Source organism: Triturus cristatus, chromosome 2_2 (genome assembly GCF_964204655.1).
Source record: "Triturus cristatus chromosome 2_2, aTriCri1.1, whole genome shotgun sequence".
Taxonomy (NCBI): Eukaryota; Metazoa; Chordata; class Amphibia; order Caudata; family Salamandridae; genus Triturus; species Triturus cristatus.
Window position 1 is genome coordinate 43,841,971 of NC_140582.1, and position 23,165 is coordinate 43,865,135.

Consider the following 23,165-nt stretch of genomic DNA (forward strand, 5'->3'; position numbering starts at 1 on the left):
CTCAGGATCCTGGTGTACCTTTGGCACCGGGAAAAACTGAAGGCCCAAGCACAAAGTTGACTTTTTGGGGAATTGAAATAGACACAATGGAGATGGTAGTCAGGCTACCAGCTGAGAAAGTCCAGGAGATAGCGTCCTTCTTGTTGTCTGTGATCAATGAATAGAAAGTGGTGCTCAGAAAGGTGCAGAGATTACTGGGTTATTTGAATTTTGCATGTAGAGTGGTCAGGGCAGGTAGAACCTGTTGTAGGCATTTGAGCATGTCCATGTGTGGTGCCTATCTCCCTCATCACAGAGTGCGTATGTCCAAGGCCATCAGGGGTGACCTTCACATCTGGTTGAAGTTTCTTGCAGATTTTAATGGAGTATCTTTGTTCTTTGTGGATGAAGATATGATCTGGCAAATACAAATATTCTCTGATGCCTCTGGTGCAAAAAGCTTTGGAATATTCTGGGAAGGTCGTTGGTGTGCTGAAAGTTGACCGGTGCATTGACTGAATCAAGGTCGCAGCATAGTCTTTTTAGAGTTCTTCCCTTTACTAATGGCATTGTTTGTCTGGGGAGAGGAATTCAAGAATAGACCAGTCCTTTTCAATGTAGACAATTTGGCTGTGGTTGAGTTGAATAACAAGCAGAAGGCCAGGGATTTGAGAGTTTTACAGCTGTTACCTGCCTTCATGCTGAAATCTTTGCAACTTAACATTGTTTTTAAAGGGAGACACATTATTGAGTTAATAACAGTATAGCGGACGCTCTGTCTCGTTTTCAGTGGAAGAAATTACAAACTCTGGCACCTGGAGCGGAAATCTACAAGACTCAAATCCCATGGTGCGTTTGGGCTTGGTGGGAGTGAGGATAGTCGAACTGGTAGAGAACTCAGATGCAGCATCCACATGAAGAAGTTATCAACAAGCTTGGAAAGAAATCATAAGTTATGGTAACAATGTTGCTCAGGCTGGGAGGATGGTCAATGAAGAGCAGTTGTTATTAGGTTTCTTGCTGCAGTTGATAAATAAAGGTCTCTCACACACTACTATTTCAGGAAAATATGCAGGAATTTCTTTTTATGGGCAGTTGTGGTTGGGTAGAGTTCCGGTGGGAGGAGTGCTGGGGAAAAAAAAGTTCTTAAAGGATTAAGTAGGGAACAGAGCGGTAAAAAAACTGTTGCGTGAACCAGTGACTTTTGAGTTGTTACAACAAATGTTGTTATAGTTGCCATTTTGCTGTTATGACTATTTTGAATGCTACAATTTAGATTATGCATTTTGTGGTTGTTTTTTTGGGCATTTAGAGCATCTGAGTTGTTGGGTTTAAGAAATAAGGCAGGTATACGTAGCGACAAAGTATTTATAGAGCAACAAAGATTAAGGATATGTTTGAGGGCATCTAAGACGGATCAATTAGGCAGGGGTAAATGGGTGTCCTTGAACAAAAGCGGGGGGAGGGTTGTTACCCTGTAGTGGAATGGGATACTTTTCAAACTTTCAGGTTTTTCACACCAGGGAACAGATTGTGCCACGCTAATGGGAACATTATTTCTATTGCTCAGCTATTAGCAGGAATGAGAAAGGTGATCGGCAGGTTGGGTAAGAATCCTATGCTTTTCGGCACACACTCTTTTCGAATTGGGGCAGCGACGGAGGCTGCAAGACTGGGTTGGTCATGGTCGGAAATACGTAGAATTGGGGGATGGGGGGAATCAAACTGATGTGAAAACTATGTTAGAAAATAATTAGTTGCATCTCTGTTTTTGTTTTGTTGTTAATATTTGTTTTTCTACCTAGGTTTTGTCCAAGGGCTTTTATCTGGAAAAAAGAAAACATGGATAGTGGGACATTCCTTCATAAAATGGGCAGGTTTATATGCTGAACAGCAGATTTATTGCAGATCTCTTTGACTTCCAAGTGTTAGTCATGAGGTGGTATGGAAAGGAAAAGGGGGAATGCTTTGGGGGGTTTGTTTCATACACTGTCGCTTATGTGCTCTAGCGGGGGTTCCGCTGATTTGTTGAGCATTCATCTAGGTGAAAACAATTTGGTAAATGTAGCAGGTCTGACCTTAATAAAGCAAAAGAAGCTGGATATGGCTGTTTTAAAAAATAGCTGGGGTGGTACATGTGAGAAGGTGGCCTGATATATGCTGTCCACTAGTTCTAGTGGGCACCTTGTATCAGTCCAAACAACCCCTTATGTTGATAGGTTAAAGACAACCTTATGTGAAAGCTATCCTAGTGGTAGCTATGGAGAGCAGCCTTCAGGCTAAGTCTTGAAGGAATGATCAAATGAAAAGACAACCACACCAGGTATATATTCAAAATATATGAATTTAAGGTAAATCACACCCCTCTTGTCTCTTTATGAGACAGAGTTCGAAGTACTTCAGTTACAAGTGTTTAAGCATCAGTAAAAGCACAAATACACGTTTGGGCCCTAGGGGCGTACCAAACGATATACTAAAATAGTGGTATAAGAACCACGACTGAAATAGGCAAGGTGCCTATCACCTCTAGAATCACTGGGACCCCAAGGAACCACCCAAGGTAGGGACATCGGGGACCCACGGGAGCCGTATGCAGTGTGGAAACACAACCACGGGTTCCTATTACTTTCTATGGGGAATGTTGCGGTTGGAATTTTAAAGATCAGAGACACTTCAAATCGAACTAGGACCAAACCCTTTTGGACTAAGACAGTTCTAGGGCTAGCACCCTCGAGAGTACCGGAGTACTTGAGTTACCTCACCCAGGGAAGCAGGGTGCATAGATGTCTTTTGGTGTCGGGTCGCGTCGCCGAATCCAATGGAAGCCTGCAAAGAACTGCTGCTGCCGAGAAGAGGAGAAGTGTCCGGAGAGATCCAAGCCTGGATCTGGGATGTAAGGAACCTGAAAGCAGTGGGGACAGAGTCCGGGTCACTTGCCAGTGACCTAGGGCAGGATGGACTAATGCCCACAGATGTCGGGTGCTTCAGGTGAGTTGTCAAGTGTCTTGACTCTTCAGCCACGAGGTCCAGGAGTCGTCAACGAAGTCCATGAGCCAGATTCGGGCTGTACAACAAAGTCTGTCGAGTGCTGCGGTGTCGGCAACCAAGAAGGACCCAACAAGCCTTGGCAACAGCAAGTCTCAGGAAATCAGAGAAAGGACTGTGGTGCAGACCAGCAAGGTCTGTTGGACTCACCCAGCGAGGGTAAGTAAGCACAAGTCTGGAGCAGCCAGAAAAGCACAGTTAGAAGGGGAGTTGCCTTTGTGGGGACCTGCTAACCAACGGGCTAGTGATCGCAAAGGAGCATCATGCGGTCGCACTTGGAGCTGGCCCACGGGTCACTCGTGGAGTGGAGGCCATCAATCTTCGGTGCAGGAGGTGCTCAAGGCTGGGGCTACTCGGAGCCCAAAGCACAACTTCAAGGATGACCAGGAAGGTGTTGTTGCTGCAAAAGATCACGGTGTCCAGGGTCACGGTTCCACGTTACTCACGATAGCCACGGGCCTCAGCTTTGCTGTGAACTCAGGGTAGCCTCGGGAAAGTCTGGAAATTCACCTCTGGTGATGCAAAGACTTCAGCGTCTGGCAGGAGCTTCAGCAATGCAGACCGATCAGTTGCTTCTTTGGTGCCTGCCAAGCAGGAGAGTCACTCCTTGACCCCAAGGGAGATTTCTTCTGTCTTATAGTCGAGATAGAAAGTCGAAGGTCCAGGATATATGTTTCAGAGGTTCGCCCAGGGTAATCTAAAGTCCTAGGGACGGGGTTCCTATACTTATACTAAGTTTAGGGGATGGACTACCTCTAAGGCTCCACCTATGGGTGGGCCTGGGGTGAAGGTGGTTCCACCCCTTCCCCTTAGTCCAGTTTCGCGCCAGAGCAGGGGCTGAGTGCCCCTGCAACCAGTTTGAACCGGGCTATGCACAGGGACACCTTGTGTGCCCCAGGCAGTGTCTCAAAAGCATTCTGTGAATGCACCCACCCTGCCCCAATACACATCAGCCTGTCTGGGGAGGTGGTTACACCTCCCTGTGACAGGAAACCTATTGTCCACGCCTCCCCTGTCAAGGTTTCCCCCAGCAGCAGGAGGCCAGACCCGTGTCTGTGGCAGTGGCATCCATTTTGTGATGCCAGGGCTTTGAAAGGATTTAACCGGGTTTAGGCAGTGTGAAAATGTCTCTCCCTCTAGAAGGGTGGAATGCAACCCCCCCCCACCAGAACTGGTGGGGGGTAGTATTCCAAAGCGTTTGACACCAAACACGACATGTTTTGATGCAGCCATTCCAAAGTTGGCATTTACCGCGAGGTTATAATGCACTTAAGAGTATATAGTATGGCTGTATCACAGAACAGCCATAAGGAAGTATTTCCGAATGCTGCAGAGGGGCTCAGCTCATGCTTGGGCACCCTCTCACATAAAACCAAGCACAGCGCCCTATCTAACACTAGGGAGGCTCTAGAGCGTGCTGAAAAAGCACTGACTGAATTCAACACTACAACCCTTAACAGAAAACTGGATAAACTGGTTAAAGATATAAAGAACTATGACAAAAGATTGACCTACCCTTATTTAGCTGACGAATACTACCAACAGGACAGCCAGGGTTTTTTCACCAACTGGAGCAGACAGGGCCCGCGCAGGTTTAACACCTTCTCCGACTCTTCCTTTGGTAGCGGCACTGACTCAGATTCAGACAGACCCTCCACAAGCAATCAGGGCAACCAACGGCAACATTTTTTAGGGGAAGGCTGCCGCCAGTCGAACAGAGGGGGAGGCTCAGAATAGAGCTACGGACATTCCTACAGAGGTGTGGGACCAGAGCAGAGCTGGGGTCGAAACAGGGCCAGGAGCACACCGAGGGGGAACCAGCAAGTGAGATTCTTCCCACCAGAGTCACACGGGGAGATATCCACACGCAGACAGACTTACAGGTGGTGAATACAACCATCCTCCTCCCTAGTCATTCTCCTAGTCCCACTCTCTGGACCGTAATAGGCGGGATTGCACCTACAATGAACAACTTAATTACATGCGCACCCGCACCCACCACAACAACGCCAGGAGCCTTTGGCCAGAATCAAGCAGGCACCATTTTTGATCCCATTATTAATCTATCCGACTATGAGATGACATCAGCAGAATGGAGTGTACTTAGTAAAGGCCTCTCATGTCTTCCCTCAGCCAAACCAGACTCCTTCACTACCAAATTGGAAATACAAAAATGATTTCGCAAAATAAGATTAAAATACTTCTTCAGTAAAAATGTACACAACCCTCCGATCACGGCAACACCTTTTAGACCAACCTCCAACTTTACTCCAGGCACCTGGTCTATGAGCCAGAGGATTTTGGCTTTCGAACAAATTGTCCTCCAAGAAACAATGGAGCTTTGGGAAGTCAATAAATTTATAAAACACAACATCACCAAAGAGGAGAAGCTCGCATTGAACACCTTGCGCCAAAATAACAACATCATCGTCAAGGCGGCAGACAAAGGCGGCGCAGTGGTGGTACAGAACGCAACTGATTACATCACTGAGATTGAACAACAATTGGGTGTCAGGGAGAGTTACCTTCCTACACCCCGAAATCCTACCGGGGACATCAAACTCTTGATAGAAAAATTAACAGAGGAGGGGAACAAGGCAGGTTTCCTGAGTGAACCTGAAAGACAATTCTTGAATAACAAAGAACCAAGAATACCCATCATTTATACTCTCCCGAAGGTACACAAACGTCTGGAAAAACCGCCCGGAAGACCCATCGTCTCGGGTTGTGGGTCAATTATGGAACCCCTCAATACATTTATTGATCACTTCCTACAACCTTGGGTCACAGAGACCAAATCTTCTGTAAGAGACACGACTCACATCATCCAGCTCCTGGAGGGTCAACCATTTGACTCTAATACCCAATTGCTAGTAACACTCAACGTCTCGTCACTTTACACATCCATACCACAAGCAAAGGCACTTGATGTGGTGAGATCAACTTTGGATAAAAGACCCAGACCACACTGGATACCCACAGACTTCCTGATCACCATGCTAGAAGTGGCAATGGGTAAGAACTACTTTGTATTCAAGAACCAATACTATTTCCAATGTAAAGGCGTCGCCATGGGGGCTACCTATGCCCCGAGCCTGGCGAATATTTTCATGGACCACTATGAGGAAAAACATCTCTATGACATGAACAACCCATTCATTAACAGCATAGCAGCATGGAAGCGCTACATAGATGATGTGTTGAATTTTGAATGATGAATTTTAACAACAAAGCCATTGAATTCCTGGACCTGACATTCCGCGTGGATGATGGTCTCCTATACTGCGACCTTTATCGCAAGCCAGCGGAAAGAAACACACTGCTCAAATATGATTCCAACCATCCTCGCAACCTGCGTGATAACCTCCCATTTGGGCAATACTTGCGACTAAGGAGGAATTGCTCAAGGAGAGATGACTTCTTCAAGGACGCAGATAACCTCACCAAGAGATAGAGGAACCGTAGATACCCTACAGATCTGCTCAAACGCGCAAAGAAGCGAGCTTGGTACTATCCCAGGAAAGAACTACTCCTACTCAAAGAAAAGAAGACAGGGACTAACAACATTGTTTGTGTTATGACTTTTAATGCAAAGAGTAACGACATAAAGAAAATCATTAAGAAGTACTGGAACTTGGTGGCGGACGAACTGAACACCACTGAACATCCTCTTTTTGCTTTCAAAAGGGGAAGGAATATCAGACAATGTGATTAAAGCATACCTTGAACCGCCAAAACCTACTGATTTGAGGAACCTATTGGGTCTTCCTCCCATAACTGGTCACCACAAATGTGGCTCATGCAAAGCCTGTCCACTCACCATTGAAGGTTACACACAACAACGCTGTGCATAAGCTACCCATTTTCACGAACTGCAACAGCGTCAATGTAGTGTACATCATTCTATGCCCATGCAATAAACCATATGTAGGTCAAACCACACAGAAGGTGAAAGCAAGGGTTCTCCAACACATGAGCAGGATCAGATGCAGAGTACATTTCACCATCCATAATCACCATCCTGAGAGCATCAGATGGAGGGTCCTTGAGAGAGTCTGCCCAAACCCTAGGGGTGGGTCACTTACAGATACGTTGAGTCTCAAAGAGTGCAGGTGGATCCATTCCCTCAATTCTGTTTTGGCAGGTTTAAATGAACATGAGGAAACGGCTAGACAAATGGGTCATCTATGAGACATCTAGTTATCCACACTCCCCATTTCTTTTCATCGTACTAACTCATCAAGTCAGTCCCCTTACTTCCATTCTGGGCTCTTGATTTGTTCGTTTAAAAACCCGTGAGCAACTAACGTTAATGCGCACATTTACACATCGACAATGAACAGCATCACTGTAATGCTGCATAGGTGTAATGTGTTACCTCCATATATTAATAGGTTGTATGTAAACATAAGGCGTAGAGCAAAATGTTCAACTTCAAAGATTTCACTCACAAGGATGCATAAACATTTGGCACCTGGCACAATTTATATTCATTTTGAAGTTCGAAATACTGTCACTTTTTTAACAGCCATGTAAGACATCCCAATCACACACCGTGGATGTTTTTAATCTGTTAATTGACAATAGGATGCATATGTTTAATGTTTTTTGGCTCCCAATATTATGTATACTTAATCTTTGTCACCATTGTACTAGCCATGTGAGACATTCCCATTACATACTGCGGAATTTGGATCTGTTAATTTGACAACCCCTTGCCTCCTTTGTGTGGAATGAAATGTGCATATTAAACCTCAACATGTAACATGATCACTGAACTGCTATACATGTGTAATGCCTAAGTAACTGCTCTTTACTAGTAAGGCTCCTTTACACACGTATGATATTGTCTAGTAGTATATATTTCAGGGTTCAGCACTGAGTATCATTATCATTCCACTTTCTCCGGATTCTGGAAGGACCTACTGGGAAGTGCACCTTTAATTAAAGGTACTTCTCTACCCGAGGAGGCACGGTACACCGTAGGCCAACCGGATCGTTTACACCGGTTGCGTGGCAACCACACGTAACGTTAACGTGCACGCTGCCACGTTGCTACTAATAACCTTTCTGCGCTGCTAGCCGCCGGAATTCATTTTCACTGGGATTGCAGGACTGATGCCTTCATCCCTTACTTTGATCCATTCATGACGAGCCAATGTGAGAACCAACCGCACAGACTTAGCTTTCGCCATAGTCGCTGCATTTCTGTCTTCACGTTGTGCACCCGTTCTCACCCGAATACACTTCGGCTTTGCCGGTTTCAGTCCGTGACCGCTTTAAACTTCTATGTCTTCAATTGTAGCACGCCCAGATAGCTATAACACTTATCACTGCACTCCATTAGCTGTTCAACAGCGGGTGGCTTGAATAACTCACTTCACAGGCTCAGTTTGACTGAACCTAGACAGAATGGTGTGAGCAATCATCGGCGGTTTTAATCACCTTTATCCATTCATGACTACCCAGGCTTAGCCTTCGCCATTGTCACTGCTTTTCTGTCTTAACGTCGCGCACCCGTTCCCACCCAAATACGCTTCGGCTTCGCCAGTTTCATTCCACGACTGTTTTTTAAAATCCTGTGTCTTCATTTACAGCATGCCCAGATAGCTACAGCACTCATCACTGCGCTCCCTTAACTCAACAGCGGTTGGCTTGTATAACTTACTTCTCAACCTCGAAAGTATGGTGCTAGCGACCATCGGCATTTTTATCACCTTTAATCATTTAACTTTTTACCCAGTTAATGTAACCATGAGATCTCCTTGATTTAATTCCAGTACCACCCCGTTTTCAGATGTAGAAATCCTCCACCACATCTTATAAAGCCGACACTAGCAATAGATACCTAGAAGGACCACTTAGTCAGTAATTTATCTGACACATGAACCATTCTTTTTGCAGCAATTCATTGCAACCATCCCGCTGATCTATTACCGGGTTCCCTAAGCCAGAATTAATCTCTGGCCAATTCAAGGTGAGTCTTGCCACCTTTTTCACTCCACTCTGCACACCAACAAAATGTGCGTCACACACCTGACTGTACCATGTCCTTTATCCATAGGCTGTTACCTTATTCCCCACTCCTTTCCCGTGTCCTGATGAAGACCCGTAGTGACTACCGAAGGAAGCACACCGTGGGTTGAAACGTCGACGATATCACTAGGCACAGATTTACCAAGACCACACAATCTAAAAAGAAACATTGGTTTCTTGGTTGTTTCTCTGGCCTGCATTTAATACTGTCCTCCTTCATTTCCCATGTATATAAACCCTTGTAACCACCTTGTACATATTGCACCAAATTGATCAACAAGCACTTCTGTCACATGAGCACCATATGTATATATCTCTGCACATTAGTTACACAATAATTTTACTCCAACTGACCATTCCGTGGTCATTAATAGTACATATAGATGGAATTATCTGATGAACAGGGGAACTTATAACTTCACCACTAGGTGAGCAAGGAAGCAATTCCTTTTAATTTAAGTACCCTCACACACCCTAGTGGTGTCATGCTTCATCATCGGGTCACCCCGACGCCTAAAAGTCGGGGTGGGCTCAACCACAGTGTTGGGAGCGCTTTGAAGAAGTTGCAGACCAGGGAGGCTATAAGATAAAAAACCTCAGGCAGATCCCCAGTTTCCCTTTATTTTTGGGTCTGTCTGGGTTGATTAAAAATAATATGAGTAGGGGTGTATATAGGAATATTATGGTCCTATGACCCTAGTGCCAACATGTTTCAGTCCACCGTGGCCATAAAGGTCCAGGACTTTCTTCAGGGCAAATAAGACCACCCTGGGATACAGAAGGGGGAATTCCCTATTCTGTTTTATTTATGGACAAGGGTAGAGTAGCTACTCCTTGTGTGAAAGACGGATTTAGTAATCTGTCTTGCGTTGTAAATCCATCTGTAAGAAAAAACACAAAGAAACACATATCCAACTTATACAAATCGGTTTGCATTATGGTTTTTCCATAGTTACGTGTTTCAAACTCGTGTTGGGAATCCAGAGCCACACCTATATGTGCCAGGTGGTCAAAAGGCATAATAGTGTGCAGCTATATCCACGTGTGTCACTCAAGACTTGTGTCTGTGTACAGTTAATCGGCGTGTCTGATATATTGTGCGGTGGCGATTATGCTCGCATTCTATCTAGAAACAGTCAATAAACCGTGGATACTATCAATGAAAACAGACTCTCATAAAATCATCCCACATACCTCTCATTCACACCCTAACTGTGTTAAAACACAGTATTAAAAACATGCGTGACTCTTAACACCTATGGGTAATTGTGCAAGTATCTTTCGCTCCTGCATACTCGCTTACCCGCACTTCGAATGGTAGTCGTTTCTCAGGGGATGGAAGGGGTAATGGAGTAGCTCTGTAGTCAAACCCTAACGTAAGCCCCAGGGAAAATATGAAGCGAAATGGTTTCAAAAGCTTATTAAGTTTAGGGCATCCAGGATAAAAGGTAATTGATGCTGATTCCTTTTCTGATGGGGGACCCAATATTTAAGACATTCGTCCTAGAGCACCAGACTTACTTCGTCAAGAGTCCTGCTCCGCTTCGCCACCTATTAGGACCCGATCCCCGGCGTTTCGCGCCGTGTTACGGTAGTCGGGAAGTTTATACTTCCGTATTGTTTGTAGCGGGCGATGGGATTGGTCAGCGCCAGCACGTGATCGGGGAAATTCCCCGCACGGGATTGGTCAGACGCGACCTGTAACCCTAGCTGTAAACCAATGGGAAAGAGGTTGGCCCGAGGAACGCCGAAATGAACAGTAATAAAACATTTGTTCCGTTTGTTCATATATGCGTCCTCATTCAGTATAACTCCTAGAATGTGCTATTTAATTCTTAGAGCGAGTATTTTTTATTTATTATACTCACATACCGATCGAGATAGGATTTCAAGATGTGAATGTTTAGTACGTATAAATACGACGGCGATTTTAATGGTCAGTATTTCCGGCTGCTGGGAGATGTAGATTATTGCTCCACTGCAGGGAATAGTTTGGTACCCATTAAAAATTCTAGACAGCACTGTCTCGCAATTCTTGACCCAGACACTAGCAGAATGTATTAGGGGAAGCATTTATTCAATGAGGGGTAAGAGTGTCACAACGGGTACTGTGCCACTTTTGTATATATACTGCATTTGTGAGATGGTTGATTTTCTCTAAGGTCTAAGGTTATTAGAGTCTCACAGTATATGGTGACAGTGGAACCTAATAGGAAGATGGTGACACATGGAGGGTTCCCATCAGATTCCAGATGACCACTTTGAACTACACCAGTGCTCATGGAAATTGATGTACTTCATCTATTTATTCAATTGGTTCCAGGGTATACCATCATTGAGACCCTTCTCATGGGTCTTTAACGATAGACCCATCGTTGTTCACGTTCTAGAAGTTTTTGCTGCAAGTTGTTCCCCATAGTGGTGACCTTTTCTAGTACTGTCCACTTTAGCTCTGTGTCCTTATATTTTTTCTCCTGGTAATGGGCAGTAAGCCTTGTTGCTGTGACCGATCTACGTATAGTGCTTCTATGTTCGCTGATGCGGACTTTGATCATACGACTCGTCATACCAATATACATCAGTCCGCAGGGGCATTTTATCATGTAGATTACGGATTCGGAGTTACAATTTGTGTGTGACCTCTGTTCCCATGGAAAGTTAAGACCCAATTCCAAAGTTTTGGTGTGTTCTGTAAAGGGGCAGGCTACACATGACCCACACGGGTAGTGTCCTATAACTGGTGACAAACCCCATAGTGTCTGTTGATTAGTTTGTTTAGGAGTAAAGGAGTTGGTGTGTACCAGGACATTTCTCAAATTAGAATTTTTTCTAAAAGAGAACATGGGTTTTTCAAAGGATAGCTTGTTTGATGTCAATATTGACCATTTTTTATTTATTATTTTTTTCAGGTCATTGGATGATGAGTTATATGTTGTCACACATATAAGTTGGTCTGGTTGTTCCTTAGTGTATGTCTCTAACAGTGCTTCCCTTGGTGTGTTGCGTGCTCTTTTATTAGCCCTTTGTATGATCTTGTTAGGGTACATCTTCTGTTGTAGTTTTTCACTAAGAATAGCTGCCTCTTTTTTGTATGTTTGGATGCTGGAACAGTTTCTACGAATCCTCAAGAATTGGCCTACTGGTAAATTCTCTCTTAAGGATCGTGGGTGGGCACTATCAAATCTCAATAGACTGTTCCTGTCCGTGGGCTTTGTATACAGCGAACTTTCAAGTGTGCCATCTTTAGCTGTGAAGGTAACATCCAGAAATGAGATGCTTTCTTTATTCACATTCATAGTGAAATGAAGGTGTGGGTTTAGGGAATTGATCCATATCTTAAAATTCTCAAGACTAGTTAGATCACCTCTCCAGATCATTAGGACATCATCAATGTACCTGTACCATTTGCAGATATGCATACTGTAAGGATTTTGAGTCCATATGTGTAGGTCCTCAAAATGACTGACGTACAGGCAGGCCAGACTAGGGGCGAATGTGCTCCCCATCGATGTCCCATGTATTTGTAAGTATAATTGATCTTCAAAGGTGAAAAAATTTTCTGTCAATGCCAAATGTATGAGGGTGATCACCCAGTCAATGGGTGCTGCCCATCCCCAATCTTCCTTTATGAGGATCTCTTGGATCACTCTGATGCTCTCCGCCTGAGGTATGTTTGTGTATAACGCTTCTACGTCTAGACATACCAAAAGATTAACAGCTGGATTGTATTCAACTTGTGTCAAAAGATTGAAGAGGTGTTTGGTATCTTGAACATATGATTTAATCTTCTTGACCAAGGGGCGTAAGAACCAGTCGGTATATTTTGACAGTGGTTCCAGAATAGAACCAATCCCTGAGACAATGGGTCTCCCCGGGGGAGGGTTCTTCCCTTTGTGTATTTTAGGGATGGTATAGAACAAAGGAATTCTGGGGTTCTCCTGGTTCAGAAATTCATGTTCTTTCTTCGTAATCCATTCTTTTGTCAGGGCATCAGTTGTTAGCGTCATGATAGTTGTTTTTATCCGTTGTGTAGGATCCCTGTTGATCTTTTTGTAGTATTTTGTATCAGCCAGTAAATTCAGACATGCTGTTCTGTAAGCGTTGGTACTTTGTATCACGGTCGCTCCACCCTTATCCGCTGGTTTGATGATAATATCCGTTCTGGATTGTAGGGTGGTTAGAGCTACACGTTCTTTTTTGCTCAAATTGTTGAACCCGTTTCTCTTGGGTTGAAGTAGTTCAACTTCCTTGCTGACTGCTTCCTCAAAGGATAATACTTCTGGAGGCATCGTGTTGGTGGGGGGGAGAAAAGAGGATTTTGGTCTCAACCCCGTGTGAGTGTTATCTTCAGCGGGTCTCTCTTTGTCTTGGAAAAAAGTTTTCAATCGTATTTTCCGAAAGAATTCGCCTAACTCACATCGGAGGCGGAATTTGTCCAAAAAGGTCGTAGGGACGAATCCCAAACCTTTATTCAGAATTGTTTGTTCGTCTGTGGTGAGGATGACATCTGTGAGGTTTACAATTAATCCCTCGTGTTGCTTGTGCTCGGCTGTTGTTCCCTGGTGTTGCTCCTGGTATTGACTGAGCTCCGTTCTTCTTCCCACTGAATTCGTTTGCCCCTTCTTCCTCGTCTCCCTCTTCTTCCGCCCTGACCTAAAAAATGTTGGTTGAAGTCCGGCTGATAGTATGGTCCTGTTGGGAATTGAGGGGGGCCGTGGTATTGGACTGGTCCAAATGGGGCTGGCCAAGGAAACATCTGTTGGTGTCCGTATCTTTGATTGTAGTTACCCCTGCGAGGTCTCCTTGCCCTACCACGCCAGCTCTTATTTGATCCATCACTCGACCAGTCATCATACTCTGAATCAGATGATCCCGTTTGTTCACTTCGTGTGGATCCTGAATCAGATGGGACTTGGCTTTTGTAGTCATCTTTAATATAAGGATAAACCTTCTCATGGCTGAATTTCTTCAGATCTTTCTGCAGTTTGTTTATCTTATTTTGCATTAGGTACTCTTTATGTTCATTTACTTCTTTATTTACTTCTTCGAGTTTCTTTTTATATAGAGTTAGTTTGATCTCTGTCAATAATGAGTCCTCACTGATCTTTATTTTAATCAGTAGGGCCTCTGACAAACGTTTGGCTGTATTGATTATTAAAATAAGCCAATCACGTGAGCATCTCCAAGCAATAAGAGACCATTCTTTTTTAAATTGGGGATCATCAAGGAAGATTCTTGGAGCATTAGTCACCAGTAAGCCCGTGGGTGCCACATTTCCACGAAGGTATTCTGTCATTATTGCCCCATGTAACAGTATTTTCATCTGACAGCGTTTTAATTCTTTAAGCTCATCCCAATTCTGAGCTTGGGTCAATGTCTGGTTAATATTAGTGTCTGACAGCAATGATGGACCCGCTAAGATTGCGGAAGCGTCTTCATCCGAAAAGCCAATACCGAATAGTTCGGCCATCTTATGTATATGGTGTATAGGGTGATTAAAACAAGGTGAGCGAGTGTGTGTAGTGGGAGAGAGAGTGTGAGAGACTGGAAATCCACTGAAGTGATTCCTTTTGCAGATATTTTCTGTGTGAAAACCCTACAGCTGTACGCTGCGCTAAACTTATTTTACACAGGGGCTGTTTGAGAACTGAATTCTCGTGCCCAAAGGGTAGAGAGGATATAGGTCAGAGTAACACCTCCCAATATCAATAGTTACACAATAATTTTACTCCAACTGACCATTCCGTGGTCATTAATAGTACATATAGATGGAATTATCTGATGAACAGGGGAACTTATAACTTCACCACTAGGTGAGCAAGGAAGCAATTCCTTTTAATTTAAGTACCCTCACACACCCTAGTGGTGTCATGCTTCATCATCGGGTCACCCCGACGCCTAAAAGTCGGGGTGGGCTCAACCACAGTGTTGGGAGCGCTTTGAAGAAGTTGCAGACCAGGGAGGCTATAAGATAAAAAACCTCAGGCAGATCCCCAGTTTCCCTTTATTTTTGGGTCTGTCTGGGTTGATTAAAAATAATATGAGTAGGGGTGTATATAGGAATATTATGGTCCTATGACCCTAGTGCCAACATGTTTCAGTCCACCGTGGCCATAAAGGTCCAGGACTTTCTTCAGGGCAAATAAGACCACCCTGGGATACAGAAGGGGGAATTCCCTATTCTGTTTTATTTATGGACAAGGGTAGAGTAGCTACTCCTTGTGTGAAAGACGGATTTAGTAATCTGTCTTGCGTTGTAAATCCATCTGTAAGAAAAAACACAAAGAAACACATATCCAACTTATACAAATCGGTTTGCATTATGGTTTTTCCATAGTTACGTGTTTCAAACTCGTGTTGGGAATCCAGAGCCACACCTATATGTGCCAGGTGGTCAAAAGGCATAATAGTGTGCAGCTATATCCACGTGTGTCACTCAAGACTTGTGTCTGTGTACAGTTAATCGGCGTGTCTGATATATTGTGCGGTGGCGATTATGCTCGCATTCTATCTAGAAACAGTCAATAAACCGTGGATACTATCAATGAAAACAGACTCTCATAAAATCATCCCACACACCTCTCATTCACACCCTATCTGTGTTAAAACACAGTATTAAAAACATGCGTGACTCTTAACACCTATGGGTAATTGTGCAAGTATCTTTCGCTCCTGCATACTCGCTTACCCGCACTTCGAATGGTAGTCGTTTCTCAGGGGATGGAAGGGCTAATGGAGTAGCTCTGTAGTCAAACCCTAACGTAAGCCCCAGGGAAAATATGAAGCGAAATGGTTTCAAAAGCTTATTAAGTTTAGGGCATCCAGGATAAAAGGTAATTGATGCTGATTCCTTTTCTGATGGGGGACCCAATATTTAAGACATTCGTCCTAGAGCACCAGACTTACTTCGTCAAGAGTCCTGCTCCGCTTCGCCACCTATTAGGACCCGATCCCCGGCGTTTCGCGCCGTGTTACGGTAGTCGGGAAGTTTATACTTCCGTATTGTTTGTAGCGGGCGATGGGATTGGTCAGCGCCAGCACGTGATCGGGGAAATTCCCCGCACGGGATTGGTCAGACGCGACCTGTAACCCTAGCTGTAAACCAATGGGAAAGAGGTTGGCCCGAGGAACGCCGAAATGAACAGTAATAGAACATTTGTTCCGTTTGTTCATATATGCGTCCTCATTCAGTATAACTCCTAGAATGTGCTATTTAATTCTTAGAGCGAGTATTTTTTATTTATTATTTTATTTTGTACTCACATACCGATCGAGATAGGATTTCAAGATGTGAATGTTTAGTACGTATAAATACGACGGCGATTTTAATGGTCAGTATTTCCGGCTGCTGGGAGATGTAGATTATTGCTCCACTGCAGGGAATAGTTTGGTACCCATTAAAAATTCTAGACAGCACTGTCTCGCAATTCTTGACCCAGACACTAGCAGAATGTCTCAGGGATTGGTTCTATTCTGGAACCACTGTCAAAATATACCGACTGGTTCTTACGCCCCTTGGTCAAGAAGATTAAATCATATGTTCAAGATACCAAACACCTCTTCAATCTTTTGACACAAGTTGAATACAATCCAGCCGTTAATCTTTTGGTATGTCTAGACGTAGAAGCGTTATACACAAACATACCTCAGGCGGAGAGCATCAGAGTGATCCAAGAGATCCTCATAAAGGAAGATTGGGGATGGGCAGCACCCATTGACTGGGTGATCACCCTCATACATTTGGCATTGACAGAAAATTTTTTCACCTTTGAAGATCAATTATACTTACAAATACATGGGACATCGATGGGGAGCACATTCGCCCCTAGTCTGGCCTGCCTGTACGTCAGTCATTTTGAGGACCTACACATATGGACTCAAAATCCTTACAGTATGCATATCTGCAAATGGTACAGGTACATTGATGATGTCCTAATGATCTGGAGAGGTGATCTAACTAGTCTTGAGAATTTTAAGATATGGATCAATTCCCTAAACCCACACCTTCATTTCACTATGAATGTGAATAAAGAAAGCATCTCATTTCTGGATGTTACCTTCACAGCTAAAGATGGCACACTTGAAAGTTCGCTGTATACAAAGCCCACGGACAGGAACAGTCTATTGAGATTTGATAGTGCCCACCCACGATCCTTAAGAGAGAATTTACCAGTAGGCCAATTCTTGAGGATTCGTAGAAACTGTTCCAGCATCCAAACATACAAAAAAGAGGCAGCTATTCTTAGTGAAAAACTACAACAGAAGATGTACCCTAACAAGATCATACAAAGGGCTAATAAAAGAGCACGCAACACACCAAGGGAAGCACTGTTAGAGACATACACTAAGGAACAACCAGACCAACTTATATGTGTGACAACATATAACTCATCATCCAATGACCTGAAAAAAATAATAAATAAAAAATGGTCAATATTGACATCAAACAGGCTATCCTTTGAAAAACCCATGTTCTCTTTTAGAAAAAATTCTAATTTGAGAAATGTCCTGGTACACACCAACTCCTTTACTCCTAAACAAACTAATCAACAGACACTATGGGGTTTGTCACCAGTTATAGGACACTACCCGTGTGGGTCATGTGTAGCCTGCCCCTTTACAGAACACACCAAAACTTTGGAATTGGGTCTTAACTTTCCATGGGAACAGAGGTCACACACAAATTGTAACTCCGAATCCGTAATCTACATGATAAAATGCCCCTGCGGACTGATGTATATTGGTATGACGAGTCGTATGATCAAAGTCCGCATCAGCGAACATAGAAGCACTATACGTAGATCGGTCACAGCAACAAGGCTTACTGCCCATTACCAGGAGAAAAAACATAAGGACACAGAGCTAAAGTGGACAGTACTAGAAAAGGTCACCACTATGGGGAACAACTTGCAGCAAAAACTTCTAGAACGTGAACAACGATGGGTCTATCGTTTAAAGACCCATGAGAAGGGTCTCAATGATGGTATACCCTGGAACCAATTGAATAAATAGATGAAGTACATCAATTTCCATGAGCACTGGTGTAGTTCAAAGTGGTCATCTGGAATCTGATGGGAACCCTCCATGTGTCACCATCTTCCTATTAGGTTCCACTGTCACCATATACTGTGAGACTCTAATAACCTTAGACCTTAGAGAAAATCAACCATCTCACAAATGCAGTATATATACAAAACTGGCACAGTACCCGTTGTGACACTCTTACCCCTCATTGAATAAATGCTTCCCCTAATACATTCTGCTAGTGTCTGGGTCAAGAATTGCGAGACAGTGCTGTCTAGAACTTTTAATGGGTACCAAACTATTCCCTGCAGTGGAGCAATAATCTACATCTCCCAGCAGCCGGAAATACTGACCATTAAAATCGCCGTCGTATTTATACGTACTAAACATTCACATCTTGAAATCCTATCTCGATCGGTATGTGAGTACAAAATAAAATAATAAATAAAAAATACTCGCTCTAAGAATTAAATAGCACATTCTAGGAGTTATACTGAATGAGGACGCATATATGAACAAACGGAACAAATGTTCTATTACTGTTCATTTCGGCGTTCCTCGGGCCAACCTCTTTCCCATTGGTTTACAGCTAGGGTTACAGGTCGCGTCTGACCAATCCCGTGCGGGGAATTTCCCCGATCACGTGCTGGCGCTGACCAATCCCATCGCCCGCTACAAACAATACGGAAGTATAAACTTCCCGACTACCGTAACACGGCGCGAAACGCCGGGGATCGGGTCCTAATAGGTGGCGAAGCGGAGCAGGACTCTTGACGAAGTAAGTCTGGTGCTCTAGGACGAATGTCTTAAATATTGGGTCCCCCATCAGAAAAGGAATCAGCATCAATTACCTTTTATCCTGGATGCCCTAAACTTAATAAGCTTTTGAAACCATTTCGCTTCATATTTTCCCTGGGGCTTACGTTAGGGTTTGACTACAGAGCTACTCCATTAGCCCTTCCATCCCCTGAGAAACGACTACCATTCGAAGTGCGGGTAAGCGAGTATGCAGGAGCGAAAGATACTTGCACAATTACCCATAGGTGTTAAGAGTCACGCATGTTTTTAATACTGTGTTTTAACACAGATAGGGTGTGAATGAGAGGTGTGTGGGATGATTTTATGAGAGTCTGTTTTCATTGATAGTATCCACGGTTTATTGACTGTTTCTAGATAGAATGCGAGCATAATCGCCACCGCACAATATATCAGACACGCCGATTAACTGTACACAGACACAAGTCTTGAGTGACACACGTGGATATAGCTGCACACTATTATGCCTTTTGACCACCTGGCACATATAGGTGTGGCTCTGGATTCCCAACACGAGTTTGAAACACATAACTATGGAAAAACCATAATGCAAACCGATTTGTATAAGTTGGATATGTGTTTCTTTGTGTTTTTTCTTACAGATGGATTTACAACGCAAGACAGATTACTAAATCCGTCTTTCACACAAGGAGTAGCTACTCTACCCTTGTCCATAAATAAAACAGAATAGGGAATTCCCCCTTCTGTATCCCAGGGTGGTCTTATTTGCCCTGAAGAAAGTCCTGGACCTTTATGGCCACGGTGGACTGAAACATGTTGGCACTAGGGTCATAGGACCATAATATTCCTATATACACCCCTACTCATATTATTTTTAATCAACCCAGACAGACCCAAAAATAAAGGGAAACTGGGGATCTGCCTGAGGTTTTTTATCTTATAGCCTCCCTGGTCTGCAACTTCTTCAAAGCGCTCCCAACACTGTGGTTGAGCCCACCCCGACTTTTAGGCGTCGGGGTGACCCGATGATGAAGCATGACACCACTAGGGTGTGTGAGGGTACTTAAATTAAAAGGAATTGCTTCCTTGCTCACCTAGTGGTGAAGTTATAAGTTCATTAAACAATAGAGCCAGTGTACAAGAAGGGGCACTCTAATCAATGTGGTACATCGATCAATCGAGCAACGAGCCTCAGATTCCCTGTGAACCGTTATGTTCAAAGGAAGTAAGCTTGGCAAATTTGGAACAATACCCAGTGGGTATGAAAAAAGCCCTCACTCACCAACCTGGTTGGTGACATGCTTCATCATTGGGCTTCCACTGGGACGACCGAATGTCATCCCAGTGTGCTGCGACGCCAGGTTACTGCGGACCTGGGTTGGTTGTGTGGGGAAAGTGAATTTAAAATAACCAATCAAGTCAAAAAAGAAACTTTATTAATTTTGCTTAAAAGGCAAGAAATAAAAAATAAAAAGGAGTGAGGGTCAAAAAAATAGAAGACCTGGTTCACTCCGTGGCGGTCAACATGTTTCTGCCTCATAGATTGTTAATCGGGCATTCGTCAGGACCAGAGGGGGATGTGCGTAGCCCCGGTGGTGTGCACGTTCTAAGGTACACCCAACCGTGGGCTGATGTGTGAAAAAATCAAAAAACACACTGAGTAGTGTGAACTCCGCCAGGAAAATTAATTGTGGGGAGAGGAACGAGTTTACTCTGATGGTAAAAAGTGACAAACAAACACAAAGACAAAACATAAGAGAGGTATCAATGTCTGTCACACAAAACGTGCTCTACAGATCAGATCAGCAAGTTGAAACTGATGTGCTCGAAGGACAAGTGAGTGCCTTTAGGTCTACCACAGGTGCAGTAATATGTGAGAAGCTGTGCACCTAGGTATAGTCGAATATCGGTGTCAGGGCAACGAAACGTTGTCCTCTCAATGGTGACTAGTAGTCAATGCTCGGATCGCAGGTGAAATGTAGCAGTGACACTCAATGCGAAGAAATCGCGCTAGGGATTAGGTTAACTGCACGCGATGCTCAGTGTGCAGAAAAAGGGGACGGGTCTTATAGCAAAGTCTCTCACAGCTGTGCGCTGCTGAACTATCAAAAACAACAGGAGAGGAAGGGATCGACACGGCTAGTCCCCTCAGTAGAATATCATTAAACAATAGAGCCAGTGTACAAGAAGGGGCACTCTAATCAATGTGGTACATCGATCAATCGAGCAACGAGCCTCAGATTCCCTGTGACATGCTTCATCATTGGGCTTCCACTGGGACGACCGAATGTCATCCCAGTGTGCTGCGACGCCAGGTTACTGCGGAGCTGGGTTGGTTGTGTAGAATATCATTAAACAATAGAGCCAGTGTACAAGAAGGGGCACTCTAATCAATGTGGTACATCGATCAATCGAGCAACGAGCCTCAGATTCCCTGTGAACCGTTATGTTCAAAGGAAGTAAGCTTGGCAAATTTGGAACAATACCCAGTGGGTATGAAAAAAGCCCTCACTCACCAACCTGGTTGGTGACATGCTTCATCATTGGGCTTCCACTGGGACGACCGAATGTCATCCCAGTGTGCTGCGACGCCAGGTTACTCCTTTTTATTTTTTATTTCTTGCCTTTTAAGCAAAATTAATAAAGTTTCTTTTTTGACTTGATTGGTTATTTTAAATTCACTTTCCCCACACAACCAACCCAGCTCCGCAGTAACCTGGCTAGAGAGCCTATATACAAGTATTCCCCAGGACGAAACCATCAGGGTCCTGGAAGAATCACTTGACTCGATTCCCTGGGAATACCGAACAACAAAAGAGTTCGTGATACAATGTGCCACTTTGGCTTTGAAGAGAAACTTCTTTGAGTTCCAGGGCCAACTATTCCTCCAAACCACGGGTACTTCCATGGGGAGTACCTTTGCTCCAAGTGTAGCTGGACTGTACGTCTATGCTTTCGAACAGAAGTTCATCCTCCCGACTTCAAACCCCTATCGCTCTTCCATAGCCTTATGGAAGCGATATATAGATGATGTGCTTCTTATCTGGCAAGGTAGTAACAACACCCTCCAGTCCTTCCTACAATGGATCAATACTCTGAACCCACACCTGAGGTTCACATATACATATGACGACACTGAGGTTGTATTTCTGGACGTGGTGATAACAAAAGTACGAGGGTCCTTTCAAACTAGGACCTATTACAAGCCCACCTCAAGGAACAATCTCCTCGAATTCACCAGTTTTCACCCACGTCCTCTGAGGGAGAATCTACCCTACGGACAATACCTCCGCCTACGATGGAATTGCACCACCTTGAGCGATTTCAAGAGCCAATCTCAGGATCTAACAACTAAACTCAGTATGAGAGGGTACCCTTCACCCCTTCTGTCCAGAAGTTACAAACGTGCGAGGAATCAACCGAGGGATGTACTCCTAACGGACTACACAAAGGACACTGCGTCCATCCCACTTACCTGTGTCACCACATACTGTTCCCTTTCTAACCAACTCAAAAAGACTATCAACAAACATTGGGGTATAATCAACAGCGCCAATCGCAACTGGGACAAACCCCTCTTTTCATTCAAACGCGCACAAAGCCTCCGCAACAATCTGGTACACACACGACCACTGATGCCACGAGAGACCCCACAGAGATCTATAACGGAAGCTTGGGGCCTCCCTAAGATCACTGGGCATTTTCCCTGCTCTGACTGCAGTGTATGTCACCTGACCACACATAGCAAAACCCTAGACCTAGAACCCAACAAGACCTGGACCCAAAGAGGTCACACGAATTGTAACACTATGAATGTGGTCTACCTTATTACCTGCCCCTGCGGTCTACGATACGTAGGGATGACGACACGGAAGGTGAGACTCCGGATATGTGAACACCGGAGTAACATTAGGTGCAAACGCACTACAACCAGAATGAGTGAACACTTTCTCTCTGCAAACCATACTACCAATGATCTGAGATGGACAGTGATAGAAGAGATTTCAAGCGGTAACAACATCCCTAAGGTGCTTTTTGAAAGGGAACAGAGGTGGGTGTACCGTTTGGGGACCAACCTCCACGGGCTGAATGATAATGTCCCTTGGGGTAATATCCTTTAATTGCTCCCAACTTATCTGAATATCATCGTTCACTGATCAATCCCTTCATACCATCTGTTAACACCAATTGGTCAAGGGGTAGATGTCATCCTAACTGTTGTATAGAATACTATTTGGTACTTTATGAACTTCGTTCGCTCTCTTGCTGAACATGACACACTTCTGACTGTCCACGCACTCGTA